Source organism: Poromitra crassiceps, assembly GCF_964638095.1.
Source record: "Poromitra crassiceps genome assembly, chromosome: 22".
Taxonomy (NCBI): Eukaryota; Metazoa; Chordata; class Actinopteri; order Beryciformes; family Melamphaidae; genus Poromitra; species Poromitra crassiceps.
In genome coordinates, this window is record NC_139647.1 from 21,774,270 (window position 1) to 21,789,015 (window position 14,746).

General features: G+C 47.7%; 1 pseudogene across 1 annotated transcript; it reads right to left on the reverse strand.

The window, feature by feature from the left end:
• Positions 1–5,160: 5,160 nt before the first annotated feature.
• LOC310796416 (ubiquitin-conjugating enzyme E2 K pseudogene) lies at positions 5,161–5,766 on the reverse strand (annotated as a pseudogene). The gene is made up of 2 exons: positions 5,704–5,766; positions 5,161–5,547 (listed from the first exon to the last, which is right to left on the reverse strand). The product of its transcript is annotated as a ubiquitin-conjugating enzyme E2 K pseudogene (transcript).
• Positions 5,767–14,746: the final 8,980 nt, after the last annotated feature.

Consider the following 14,746-nt stretch of genomic DNA (forward strand, 5'->3'; position numbering starts at 1 on the left):
ACTTGTTCTGCTGTATGTTGTATGTCAAGAGTTTGTCTTAGTTTGATTGACATGAGTTTACAGATCTTAGATGCACGCTGGTTATGAAAATGTCCGTATTAAAGTCTATTTTTTGAAAAGCAAACATGGCCCTCGTTCTGTTGGTGGTACTTGGATACAAATACATTAGCGGTGTATAATACGCCATCTTCTGCCATAAATGCTACAGTAGCAGTTAGTAGCAGTGCTGAAAAAAAAGTAACGTTCTGAAATTCCACCAGGGGTCTCTTGTCTTCCTTCTCTCTCAATAGTATTCTCCTCCCAGATAGGCATTCTCAAGGTCCTATCCCACTCCATAAAGTCAAGCGATCAATACGAACACCTACTTGTGCTGATATATATGTTGGACCTATGCATGTCCCAAAGCCATTCCCACAGATAATAGCTGACCCTGGAATGTAGCAGCTATGGGGAGCAGCAGGAACGGCCCATAGCCCATTACGATGACATGACCTGTTAATGTCTGTTACACCGTGTCACATACTCTACTAACACATTGGACTGGATTAAAGGGACCTTGTATCGACCAGAGGCGGGCAGGCAGGTTGGACCAGGATCAATTCAATAGGGAGCCAAAGTCAACATCACTTTCTGCTTCAGCATGCGCTGCACCAAGAGATTTCATCCACCATTTATTTTCCCATAGACGTTTCGTAAAATGCTTATACAAATATCTTTACTTGGTGAAAGCAAGCGATTCAGCTATATTTAGAGACTATATAGAACATAGAAAGAATATAGAATATAGAAAGATTTTTTCCCACAGTCCCCTATCTCATAAGATTTGATCTTCTCTAGAAGTCTTATGCAACCAATGACCAAAATATTCATACTGTACATTCTGTCATTGTGTTACTTATGGATGGAATTATAGCGAAAAGAAATGATTCCCCTTTTTGATGGGGAACCCCCTGGAACCCTCCCAGGAACCCTGGGGGTCCCCGGACGCCATTTTGAGAACCACTGCTATAGATCACCGCAGAATGAGCACATCTAACCTTGATGCCAAAATACAAATAAAAGCAAACGCAAGAAGGGTTTGAAAGAGAGAGCAGTCCAGGTGTCGTCAAAAGAGTCCGTTTTTAAACCCAATGTTGAGTAAGCGTGCTTTCACACTCGGGAGCCGAGCCGGGACCGTTTCGGGACCGCACACTCGTCCCCAAATTGACCCCAGGTGTGGTTCGTTTCACGAGCGTGAACGTTGCATCCCGTCGGGCATGGAACGGGGAACCGTGACAGGGTCCACTTGAAAAGGTGGTCTGGGGAATGCTTGGGCGTGCCCGGGCACGGAACACTTGCGAATGTGAACGCCAACCGTACCAAACACACGAGGATACAACTGCAGGCGTAGGCGGAGCCTGGCGGAGATCTGCACTCCACTCAGCGCACTTTCCTATGTCAGAGAAGCCTTTTTGCTGAGCATGCATGCTTGTTTTCCCACACCACCACCCTGCTTCACATTCACACGGCTACACACACTCACAGCTGGGGGGGTTCACACGGCTACACACACTCACAGCTGGGGGGGTTCAAGCGAGTCAAAAAGCACCTTGCCCCATCCTGCATTCATGGTAGTTGTCGAGGGAGATCATTCCTAATTCACTTTTCCCAGAAAAGCTTTCCCACAGTTGTTCCGGGGATACAAGCTGACGATGTCCGACCTTTAGATGACACCACCTCCAGTGATTGGTATTCTGTACCAACTCAGCTGCTCACTTTAGGAAGATCCCTCAATCCACCGCCGCAGAAAGGAACCCTGGGAGGTTTAATGAGATCCTCCTGCCTGCTGTTTACACACTGACAGTATATGGGCCAGTGTGGCTGCTGGTGCTACCTCCTACCTCCCCTAACAACAGCCTGAAACTGCTTGACCATCTCATCTCCTGGTGCCATCATGACCAACAAGAAAAAGATGAGAAAACGGAACACTCTCTGGCCGAAAGTCTGCCTCAATGCCCGACCGAGCCAGGAGCCGTGCTGCTGTTCTACATAAAGTAATGACTCGACTACACCAGATGCGTATCCGTTAAATAAGAATAAAATGAATAAAACGTCGCGTCAACTCGGAGTTTCTAGTCGGAAACTCTGGTGTCATTTCTCAAGCCCTAGTCGCTCCCAGCTTGTCATCATTTGATGTCATTTTTGCCACATTTTGTATTTTCAACTTAGTATGACCAAACTTTCAGACCAATCAGCTTACCAACAATACTGTGGTTGGTTGAACCCATACAATTAAACAAAGTTATTAGCCGTTAGCTGTCTATAATAGCTGATGCTATAATTCATCCATGGCTTTGCGTCTTGAAGCTCAAAGGCACGTACTGTAGGTCGGAGATGATGCGCTTTCTGAAAATCGCTGTAAGAAAATCGCTTTAAGAAAAACGCATTTACGCTTCAAAAGTAAAAAAAAATGTGTCCTCGTTTGTGAAGATGATCTTGTTGAACACAAACTTCGCTGTTTCATAAACCTTTGTTAACCACATTATTTCATTCATTTAACCAAATTCCCCATACTAAAATCCAATTTTACATTTTACTCCTACTACTAGAAATTGTGCGCGCTCATTACTAAATTTCGGGTGCTTTGTGTGCTCAATAAACATTGTTTTAACTTTGTTCGAGTGACATCACTGTGTCCATGTGTGTGTCTGTCATTGGCCTGAGCATGCTCATCAGTTGTCTGTGACATCATCAGTGATGTCAGCGAGCAATTGTGTAACTCACTCGGGCTGAGCATGCGCATTTGAGCAATTGGGCGTCATAAGTCACTGATGATACTTATGTGAATTGGTGATCTCACCAGTGATGTCACTGGAGCATTCGAGCAATTGTGATGTCATCAGTGATGATGTCAGCAGTGAGGGCGGCATTCTGAGCATGCTCAGTTGATGGATTGTGGGTCGCTGCCACGTCGCGGAACGCCACCCTATTTTAGTAGCAATGATTCATTCCTCAAGGCAGCATAGTTGTCAAATGTACCCGGTTAGCTACGTTTCCATGCATCTTTTCAGTTATTGGTATTTGTAAGAGAGTACATTATTACTGTAGCTGTATCATACATGTTAATACAAATAAAGTTACAGACAGAACAAACATATTTTTGTCATGTTTATTTTCTGTTCCTTGTGTTTCAGTCTTACGAATTAGAATTACAAAGGGAAAAGGAAATACGTTCACGTACTGAAGAGGAAAATAAAACAGAGGAAAAATAAAGAAAACAATCGTCAAAAAACCAAGAAAAGCTTCATCATTCTTTCCTTCAGTAGTGTTAACTGTCTGTCTAACTGTATGAAGTTGCAAACGTACTGCAAGGGCAGAATAACGCTCTTTACTGTTCCCACAGGCCAGAGAGCAGGAGGGAGGGAGTGCGGCCGCCCCCATCAGCCAGGCTCCACCCCCATCAGCCAGGCTCCGCCCCCATCAGCCAGGCTCCGCAGGTCACGAATCAACTTGAGTAAAACACATGGCTGCTGCTTGTGGGCCGATCTACAGTAGATATAGCATCTCAGAGGTGGAACTTACTAAGCCAGCGATTTCTTCAGTCGCTTAATTGGGCTCCACGTGCTGCAGATTTCTGGCCGGTATTGATTGACCTCGTGAACGAGCTGAGCTCAAGGTCCATCTTGAGGCCATCCTTTGCCACTTTGGTGTTGATGTCAGGTTTATAGTGTAGCCGGTAGTGAATGTCCCTCCCGGGCTCCCGTCTGGTAGGACACCGCCTACTTCCTGGTCCAAATTGTTTGGTAGGACATAAAAGCCGTGCCTCAGTAGGCTTCCCTCTCTCTCTCTCTCTTTGGCTCCTGGTGTGGCAGGAGGGTTTGGCGGTGCTGTTCCCAGTAAGTGTTTTAGTTTACTGGTGTAAATGCTCACGTTAATGCTGGTGACTCTAATTACCTTCTGTTTTCATATGCCCAGATATAGGCTGTTTCCTGGCTCCCGGCGTGGCACGTAGGCGTCCACTGTGCTCAGGCTGCGTTGCTCCTGGTAGGTAGTTATTGAGTTAATTGTAAATTACGTGGAGCCATCATTTCCCTGTGTTAAATTACCCTTTTATATGCCCAGGTCCAGTGCTACGTGACGATCCCTGTGCTCTCCCCCTCGTCATGTGTTGAGCTGCCCATTACAGGGTATTTGGGAAATAAGCCAAGGTAACAATATAAATTACGTTTAGTATAGGATGGCTTATTGGGTTTGTGTCAGCAGGTATTATAATGTAAATTGTGTTCTTTTATAGACACTGCCACTGCTCTTTTGTTTGATTTCGTTTGGTTTGATTTTGTGTTCCATTCCATGTCCCAGCCCTACGTGGCGTCCATTATTTTCTAAAAACTCCTCCAAGAACATATTGGCTAACTAGGTAGCTACATAACTGTATCAGCCTATGTACTGAAACGTGTCTCCTTGTCTCTATAGGATCGCTGCAGGATTGGAGGTGGCCGACCGGTCCGTGGGGGGTAGTAACAGAGCTTTTGACCAGGGCTCCACACGTGTTCTGTGACTTTGCACTCCGTTTTGGATTTTATCCCTTATTGATTTTACTCACCCGTGTGCTGTGTTACTTGTGGCCGCCCTGTAGTGCATTTAGTTGCTCTGTCCCCGGACATTTACCCCCACCGCCGTCGGCTGCGGCCTACGTCCTGCAGCAGGTTTAGGCCTTTTAAAGGCTACCTTTTTATATTTTTAACCCATTTAGCATATTAAAGTTGTTGGTTTTAATGTTTTGTTCAACTGTTTGTTAGCCAATAAAACTGTGATCTTGGGGGAAATACTTGTCTCGATGCACTACCTTTTGGACACCGGTGTCAAACACTATTTTTGAACCTGGTTGCTGGGTTGGGAGTATTTAAAGGGTAGTTCACCCAAAAGTTGCAAAATACCCCTGTGTGCTCCCAGCACCGCATATTACAATAGCATACAAACATGTGACAACCTTCACCAGAGAAGGTCCAGTTACACTGCAGTGGTTTAAGTGCGAGAGGTTCAGCGAAACAGAAGGCAATGGCGGAATGAAAGTGGGGAGGAGCTGATGCTGCGATGAAGTGAGTTGGGGATCCTCGAGCCTGGCCTGCTCTCAGTCAGGAAGGAGCAGCCCCGTCACTGATCCTCGAGGCTGGCCTGCTCTCAGTCAGGAAGGAGCAGCCCCGTCACTGTTTCCACATCCCAAGATCTGGAAGACAAGGCCGCTATTACTGCATTCTTCTCAAAGCCCATGTCACAGAGTTGGTCTATTTTGCGCGTGTAGTCGGGAGTCGAGACAGGAGCGCCTGCGTAGACGTGAGACCACAGCCTCGCCGTCTCTTTGAACATCTCCGGGTTCTGCTTATACTGACTGGCTACTACCGCATCCTGTGGGTCGTCTGGTTCTGCTGCAGCGAGGAGAGCCTGTAGAGACAGCAGCACCGTGCGCAGGGTCATAGCAGGCGCCCACTGGTCTTTCAAAATGTCCAGACATATCGCTCCTGTCACAGAACTGATGTTCGGATGCCAGATCTTAGTGATGAATCGCACCTTTGGCGGTTTAAAGGGATAGGTTTCGGAGATTTTGATTTCAAGTTGATACCTGCCACCTTCATACGGCGTGTCTGGTGGACCTGCTATCTCCCCTCTCAGTTCTGTGAAGTTACTATCATCCACCAAATCTACTTTGATCTGGTTTCTACTCGTCTCTTCCCTTTTGAGAACATCTTTGAACTCCCGCTTGATCCTTTGGACCGCAATGTTAGCCATGACTGCTTCTGGTGGTTCTCTTCAGTCCGAGGGGAAAACTACCGGTCCTATTTATACCACCAGCAGGGTAAGATTTATGACATCAATAATGACAATAAGGAGAGAAGGATTTATGACATCACGGATGATGTCAAAATGCGTGAGTAGAGAGTGGTTTATGACATCGCTGGCACGAGAGGTCCGGGAACACGGAGGTCGAAGAGGAGAGAGAGCGAGGCGGCCGGAGGGAGGAGCATTGAGGAGGGGGCGGAGCCCTGAGTCTGGAATTTGTGTAAGATCCTGAGAGAGGCAACAATGTGGCGCAAGGCATCCAGTCTGCCGGAAAGCCATTAGCCGTCACAATCGAAGAAGATAGTATCCCTGTAGTATGCCTATTATAGATCACTACTACAATAGGGTGACGTCTTCTTACTTTGAGACTGTTATCGCTGAAACTGTTATGTTTATATGATATGTTACCCATATGATATGATACTATACCTTGTGTTTATACCCGATCCTAGTTGGTGATCCACTCACTTTCATCTATTGGCCTTTGGCCACCTTGTGGTTGTACTGTTTACAGTGTAATTAATGTGTGTCTATGTGTGTATATATGTTTTTCTTTTTCTTTGGCGTTTGTTCCCCGTATGGCTTATTGTAATTGGATCATTTGTTGTTATGTAATGATTTTGTTGTATGTTTCTGACCCCCTCTAATAGGAGATGGCGCAGCTCAGGGGGTTTATCCTAATAAACAATAAACAATAAACAAGGGAGGTGCAGAAAAAAAAACGCTCCTATGCATTGTAATAGCGTGAATGATCATTACTGAGATGGCTCGACTTAGTCGATGTGAATGTTTGTCAATAGACAGATGGGAAGATGAACATGGATGGGTATACCCAACAATGCTATCAATATCTTCTGTGGTTCTGCTGGCTACAGTATGGATAGCCAATGATGCGGCTCAAACAAAAGATCCACCCTTTCTTCTCCCCTCACTTGACAATCCACCCAGGGAACTTATTGACCTTCTCATCAATCACTGTGAGAGTTCATACTCTCATTTAGTCAAAATATCGACAGGTGCCATCCATCACCTGTGTGGATTAGGTGAGACCTATATGGATGGCGCTCAGAAGGACCCGACTGAGTAACGGCTTGGACGTGAGCATCTGTCATCTGTATTGAAGATGCTGAGTAGACGTGGTTGGCTTCGATGACTTAAGTCGAACCGAACAACCTTCTTCTGATCAGTAAGTAGTGGGCATTGTAATGGGCACTGACCTAACTACACTTTAAGGTTAAAAGGCCTCAGATGCGACACTGCTGCGTTCCAGATCTCCTATGTGAGGAGTCAACGTCTGAGGAACATGATTAATTTGACCAAATTTAGAGCGAAAATATAGTCTAAATCCAGGGTTCCCAAACCTTTCAGCCTGCGACCCCCCGGGGGGTCCCGACCCCCACTTTGGGAACCACTGGTCTAAATCACTCTATGGATCCCATCCACACAAGTACATGCTGTTCACTTCACACACTTCTAGCATTGCCCAAATAACTGTAAGTTTGACTGATGAGAATGCATCCAAGTGGATCACAGAGTTGAGGGGGGGCGGGGTCAAATAGCCACTTGCTTTATCAAGGTGAGTCCCACTGTTTTAAAGGGACAGCTCACCCTAACATCCAAAATACATATATTCCCTCTCACCTGTAGTGCTATTTATCCATCTATAGCGTTTTGTGTTAGTTGCCTGAGTTTTGGAGATATCGGCCGCAGAGTTTCTGCCTTCTCTCCAATACAATGGAACTGGATGGCACTCGGCTTGTGGTGCTCAAAGTGCCAAAAGTTGAAAAACTCAACAGCGACGTCTCTTTCCGGAAATCATGACCTCGTTACTCAAGATAATCCGCAGACCTTGTTATGAGCAGTTTCATGGAGGAACTATTTTCTTTTGACCGAAGTACACCCGCTAGCTGCTAGCTAGTTCCTACATGAGACTGCAAAAGAGAATGTCCCTTTAAGTTTCTACCTACTTCATGATTAATAACATTCCACCAGAACTCTAGCTCAAGACCCAGTTGGACACAATGGGAAAAAACCAAGAAGAAAAAGAGTTCTTCTACGAGACAAATCCGGGTGCGGTCAGATTAGAACCTAGTGCTGCCAAAACCTGGATCATGAGATCCTGCTCACACAAGGATGTGACTGAGCAACTGAACTCTGGTGCTGTGAGCAGCAGCAGGCCTGTCTTTGTGGCAGTGCACAAAGTGGCAGTGCAAGTCTGCAGCTCACAGGTGAAAGCAAACTCCACACGTGATGTCATCCTATAGTTAGAGGTGTGAGTCACACAGGTGTGAGTCCCGCCCTCTGTCTTCCTAGTTAGAGGTGTTGTTGAGTCACACCTGTAACTAGGATGGCAGAGGACAGATTGCAGATGCAGTGTTGTGTCAGTACAGAGGTGGAAAGGAAAGAAAGCACTTTAAAAAGATTTTGCTCTTTCGACTCACCTCCCCCTGTTGTGGTTCTTTAAAGCCTCTTCACTCTGATGTTAATTAGTGGACTAGAGAAAAGCTTGTTTATCAGTATAAAAGTCATACTCACTGGCTTCACACTGGCTTGGTGGCTGCCTTGTGGAGGTATGGTGCTCACGCTCATGTCCCTCTCTGGCAGATGATGGGTGTCACCGCAGTGCTGGGCAGAGCAGATCCTTCACTGCCAGCCAAATGAAGCTGGAAGTTGCCGATGCCAGAGAGCTGGTCAGTGATGAAGATGGGCATCACTCACAAAGCAGCTGAACTGAGTGAGCACAGGGTAACTAGTGGAGGGATGAGAAGGGAGGTCATTCAGAGAGTGAAGTGAGCTGCTCTGTCTAAAGCCCATGGCACACCAAACGAACATTCTCAAACAAACACAAACAAACACGAACAAAGACAAATGTTTGATTGGTGTGCCATGGCCTTAAGTCCATGTCCTGTAATTAGATGATTAGCTCTGATTGTAAGTGCTGTGTGGAGTCTGTGTACGTGTAGAGAGGGAGAGGTCAACACCAAGCTGACTTACTGCTGCTACCTCTGATGCACCCTGACCCTGTACATAACCTGTAAACAGCAAACTTAAGCTACCTCACCCAGCAAGTCAGTTTATACTCTGTTAATACTGTTTATATCTGTGAATACTATCTATATCTGTTCATATCTGTATCCTTTTATAATATTTTATAATCTCTTTAGACCCTTTATATTTTATTTGGTTATGTCTTGTATATTTGTTCTTATCATGTTAATGAGCAGCAACCATGTATGTGAAAACATACCTTGGCAAATAAAAATAATTCTGATTCTGATTAGGTTTTAATTGCATTGATTAGAGGGGGTGCCATGAGCTGTAAGCTACTGAAAGGCAGGACGGCAGTCACTCTTTTCCCTTTCCAATCAAACATGTGGGACTGGGATTCATTACAAATGGGGGGGGGGGGGGGGACAAAAGGAAGGCATGGGTACCCCCCTGTCTACAAATTATACAATTCTGTTGAGTCACATGATGGAGGCAGCCCAACTTTTCAAAGCAACACTATGAACGGAACCTGGCTGACGAGTGATTTGTCAGAGCAGGTAGACGGCACCATATAATTGCTGGCGTATACATATTCCACAACATCACTTTTTTTTCTCTCCACGAGATGAAAAAGGACATTATGGCTTTCTATTTCCCCTGCACTTTGAAAGCCATCATTAATTGATAAGATGTCATGATTTTGTCAAGCCTTCATGTTAATATTTCATCCCGGCAGGAAGGCGAACGCAGAGAATTGTGAGTCCTGATGAAATGGCCCTGGTTTGGTTGAGCTGAAGAGATCCCACGTTGTTGGTACCGTTGGGCGATTGAGATGGAGAGGCTAAAAATAAATCCAAAATGTCAGTGATAAATTTTGACTAGAATAAAAGATTACCTTAATATACCTGCTAAACTGGGCTCTATAATAATTAGTCCTGAAGGATTATATGACTCTCCTCCATCACCTGCAGGGAGATGGACATTGCTTTGGCAAGATAGTCTACTGGGTGTATTGCGCGGTTCTCTGGATTTTTCATGAATGATTCAAAGAGAGAAAAATGTAACCGAGAAAAAAAAAACGTTCAGCTGCCATCATCTCTAAGCTTCATCACGTCAGATGGATGAGGTCTTTGAGAAGACAGAAGGGTGGAGAGAGAGAGATGCAGCTGTTGGTGCAGAGCGGTGGTTCATAACTGGGGGCGTCATGACTCATGACCCCAAAGTGGTTCGCGGGACCGCTTTGAGTGGGTCTCGGATGTGTGCATGAAAAAAAAAATCTACTCCCTGAGGTGTGAGGACGACGTGGTGGGCTCACTTTTGGAGTAAACCATCAAACACAGCACAGAGATGCCTTCTTAGTTCAAAAGTAAAAAAAAAAAAAGTTAAGTACAGTCTCAGTTCTTGTAAATGGAGATTTACCATTTGGTGGATTCTCTGCTGCAGCTCATTCCTGGTCAGTCAGTGGTCTCAGCCCTTCCTCATCTTCCTCTTCCTCAATGGCATCATAAAAACTGTGAGGGAAAACATATAAAAGTGATATAAGTTTAAGTTATCCTTTATTTATCCCCATGGGGAAATTCATCCTCTGCATTTGACCCATCCTCTACTAGGAACCTTCCTAGAACTAGGAGCAGTGGGCAGCCACAGTGCAGCGCCCGGGGACCAACTCCAGTTCTTTTGCCAGTGTCTTGGTCAGGAGCACTGACAGGAGTATTAACCCTAACATACATGTCTTTAGGTGGTGGGAGGAAACCAGAGCACCTGGAGAAAACCCATACGAACACGGGGAGAACATGCAAACTCCACACAGAAAGGACCCGGGACGGACCAGGGTTTCGAACCCGGGACCTTCTTGCTGTGAGGCAACAGCGCTAACCACTGAGCCACCGTGCCGTCAATATGAAAGTACCACAAGCTCAGCTTTACAAGAACAAAGGACTCAATCAGAAACCCAGCAAGTGCTATAGAGACCATTAGCAACGGTGTGGCTGCTTGACTGCCTGACTGGCTCATGCTGCTGGGGAGGGACGTGTAGTGCCATCTCTGACCATTAGTGAGTCACACCGTAACCCATTTAGAGGCCCGGGCCGGACCAGAACCCAGACAGATGGCGATCTTGCGTGGCTGACTTGGTTTGGAGCCGTGAAGTGGGATGGCGGCGCGGGTACGAGCCGGAACGGACAGTTGGCGAGCAGCGATGCTGCATGCTGCCGCCTCACGCTGTGCTCATTTCTCACCGCCACAGAAGGGGGGGGGGGGGGGGGGGGGGGGGGCGTGTAATGAGTGGGACCCTCGCGCCAATCTCTGCCTTGCCGGGCCCAAAGCCACACATCTATCCCATCTTTGATCAGCCGTAGCATCGTTTGACTTGGAGGCATGATCGGGTTCTCTGGCTATAATGCCACTGATCATTAGGGGGGTCCTTTGAAAGTTCATTTAATTAAAGAAGAACATTGGGTATTAATGGGTAACATTAACCCATTGATACCTGATGCAGCATTTGTGTGTGTATCCCTTTAAGTCTTTAAGGTCTTAAAGGGATATACACACACAAATGGTATCAATAAGGAGGAGGAAACGCTTGGCAGATGTGAAGGGTTTTACTCCCCTTTTGTACTTGGCCAATTCCCCCTGCTGTCCCGGGCATTGCCCCACCCCGTCTGCCAATGCGGGGAGAGCCGTAGACTAGCCGATACAGGTGTAGTCAGTCACCAGCCACTTCTTTTCACCTGACAGCGAGGAGTTCCCCCCGGTAGGACGTTGGATGTGAGAGGATCGAGAACAGCTACCCCCCCCCCCCCGACCAGAGGAGGCGCTATAGTGCAACGTCCAGTACTCGTATACCCCACGGGTTTCTCAACCCGCAGACACGGCCAAATGTGTCTGTAGGAACGTCTGACCAAGCCGGAAGTACCGCTGCCCGGGAATTGAACCCGGGTCTCCTCCTCGGTGGTACAGTAAGCATGCTTTTACCTCTACACTACCCAGACACCGATGTGAAGGAATGTCTGAGAGATTCTGTATAGTGTGTGGTTTGTTCGTGGCCGACTCTGCATATACTTGGTAACAGCTTTCATATCACTCTCTCCTGAAAGGAGACACATGCATGCACACACGCACGCGCGCGCACGCACACACACACACACACACACACACACACACACACACACACACACACACACACACACACACACACACACACACACACACACACACACACACACAGAGTGACTGATCTATATGTGACATTATGTTTCAGAATGTATTTCTTCGTGATCTCAGTGCTGATCTGCAATTCATTCATTCTGTCTTCATTACATTGGGTAAACAAAGCAAAAAAAAGAAAATACCGCAGATAATTTCGGAAGCTCGTGGCCATTTCCATTTGCATGATCCCTTCAGTGCCATGTGTAATCATGTGTAAAGCTTTTTTCCTTCTCAGAAATGATGTCAGGGTATCACATACAAATATTCTACACTTCAAAATAGATTGGTTTAGTTCTATTCCTTCTGCGACTCCGATTTTCCTCTGGTCCTTCAGCCCACAAAGCCATCAGGTGATGAAGTTCTCCATAAGATGTGCATCACACCCTCTTACGAGGGATAAGAGGGTGTGATGGCTCCCGGTCAAGTTCCGCATCTCTTACAAACTCCTCCTCCTCACGTACAAATCCCTTCATGCACTCGCCCCCCAATACCTGTCTGACCTCCTCCACCAACACACTCCATCCTGGAACCTGTCTGACCTCCACCAACAGACTCCATCCTGGAACCTGTCTGACCTCCACCAACAGACTCCATCCTGGAACCTGTCTGACCTCCACCAACAGACTCCATCCTGGAACCTGTCTGACCTCCTCCACCAACACACTCCATCCTGGAACCTGTGTGACCTCCTCCACCAACACACTCCATCCTAGAACCTGTCTGACCTCCTCCACCAACACACTCCATCCTGGAACCTGTCTGACCTCAAGTCAAGTCAAGTCAAGTCAAGTTTATTTATATAGCCCTAATTCACAAGCATGTCTCAGAGGGCTTCACAGAAAGTATGTCTAGCTGATTCTAGCTAACACACAGTAACAAGAATATACAGAATAAAGATAACATTTGAACATTTGAAGAAAGCAGGAGAGTGGAGGAGGGAGGGAGAGGGAGGAGAGGGGGGAGGTGGGGAGAAAATAGGAAATGTGGAGAGGTGGGAGGGCGCAGGGGAAGGAGAGCAGTGGGAATGTGAGAGAGGGGAGAGGACAGAGAGGAGGAGAGAAACAGAGAAGGAGAGGTGGAAGGGTACAGGGGAGGTAGAGTAGAGGTAGGGTCTAGGGTGGAGGGAGGGAGGGAGGAGAGGGGGGAGGTGGGGGGGAAAAGGAAATGTGGAGGAGGAGAGAACAGGGGAGGAGAGATGAGGGTGCAGGGGAGGGAGAGCCAGGGTAGGGGTAGGGTCTAGGGTTGGGGGAGGGGAGGGAGTAGGATACGGGCCCGGATTAGGGCGAGGGTGGGGAGAAATGGGAAATGTGGAGGAGGAGAGAACAGAGAAGGAGAGGGTGCAGGGGAGGGAGAGCAGGGGGAATGTGAGAGGGAGGAGAGGGCAGAGAGGAGGAGAGAACAGAGAAGGAGAGGTGGGAGGGCGCAGGGGAAGGAGGGCAGTGGGAATGTGAGAGAGGGGAGAGGACAGAGAGGAGGAGAGAACAGAGAAGGAGAGATGGGAGGGTACAGGGGAGGTAGAGTAGAGGTAGGGTCTAGGGTGGAGGGAGGGAGTAGGATACGGGCCCGGATTAGGGCGAGGGTGGGGAGAAAATGGGAAATGTGGAGGAGGAGAGAACAGAGAAGGAGAGGTGGGAGGGTGCAGGGGAAGGAGAGCAGGGGGAATGTGAGAGAGGGGGGAGGACAGAGAGTAGAGGTGCAGGGGAAGGAGAGCAGGGGGAATGTGAGAGAAGGGAGAGCAGGAAGTGGCAGGGATTCAGGAAAATAGGGGAGAAGAGGAGAAGGAGCAGAGGGGGGGGAGAATGAGGAGAGAGCAGGAGAAGGGAGGGGGGGGCGGTGGGATGTGGGGGAGGAAAGAGCATGGAAAGAGAGGAGAACAAGAAGGGGGAAGAAGGGAAGAAGCGGGGAAAGGGGGAAAGAGAGGGGGGGGGGAGAAGATCAGACAACTGACTACTCTAAGCATTAACCAGAGCTAACTGGGACATAGTATCTAGCTAATCTACAGCCTAATCTGGCCTATCCTACCCTGCTCTAGTCTGATTTTAGCCTGAACACTAACAGGTCAGCCTTAGGCTGTAGCTAATCTATCGCCTACCTAAGCTGTTCTAAACCAACCGGCAGCCCTCGACCAGTGATGAAGAGCACCGATGCCCCCCGACCCGGCCCCCGCCCACATATGGCGTGGGAGGGAAGGCCAGGCCGGGACACAGCGGCACCCCCTCACCCCCAGTGAACGCAAGAAAACCTTTCCACCATATGGATCGCCGCATGGATTGCCCCAGTGACTTGGCTGAGGAGGAACCTTGTGAGGTCGTTGTGCTAGGGGCCAATTGCTGCGGCCCAGGCGGACCCAGCCCCCACGCGACCCGCCCCCCCAGCCCCCAGCCACCAGCATAGTGACTGAGAGCGTGAGAGCAGGCCACGCGGGGGACGGGCCCACCCACCAGGCCACAGCAGCGGACCCCCATCTGGGGACTCCCCTCCGAGACAGGCCGAGAGATGCCGGGCTAAACCATGCACAGAGTTTCCGATAATGAAACTCTGTGAATGGTTTAATATGGAAATAAAATGTACAAGAGAACAGAAAATTGAAAATGTAAAAAGAGTCCAACAGAAAGGATATAGAAATGTAATTTTTAAATTATCCTAAGATCAGGGAAGGGAGTTGAAAATCTAAAAAGTAGAGTCCTAGACCTAGACCTCCACCAACAGACTCCATCCTGGAACCTGTCTGACC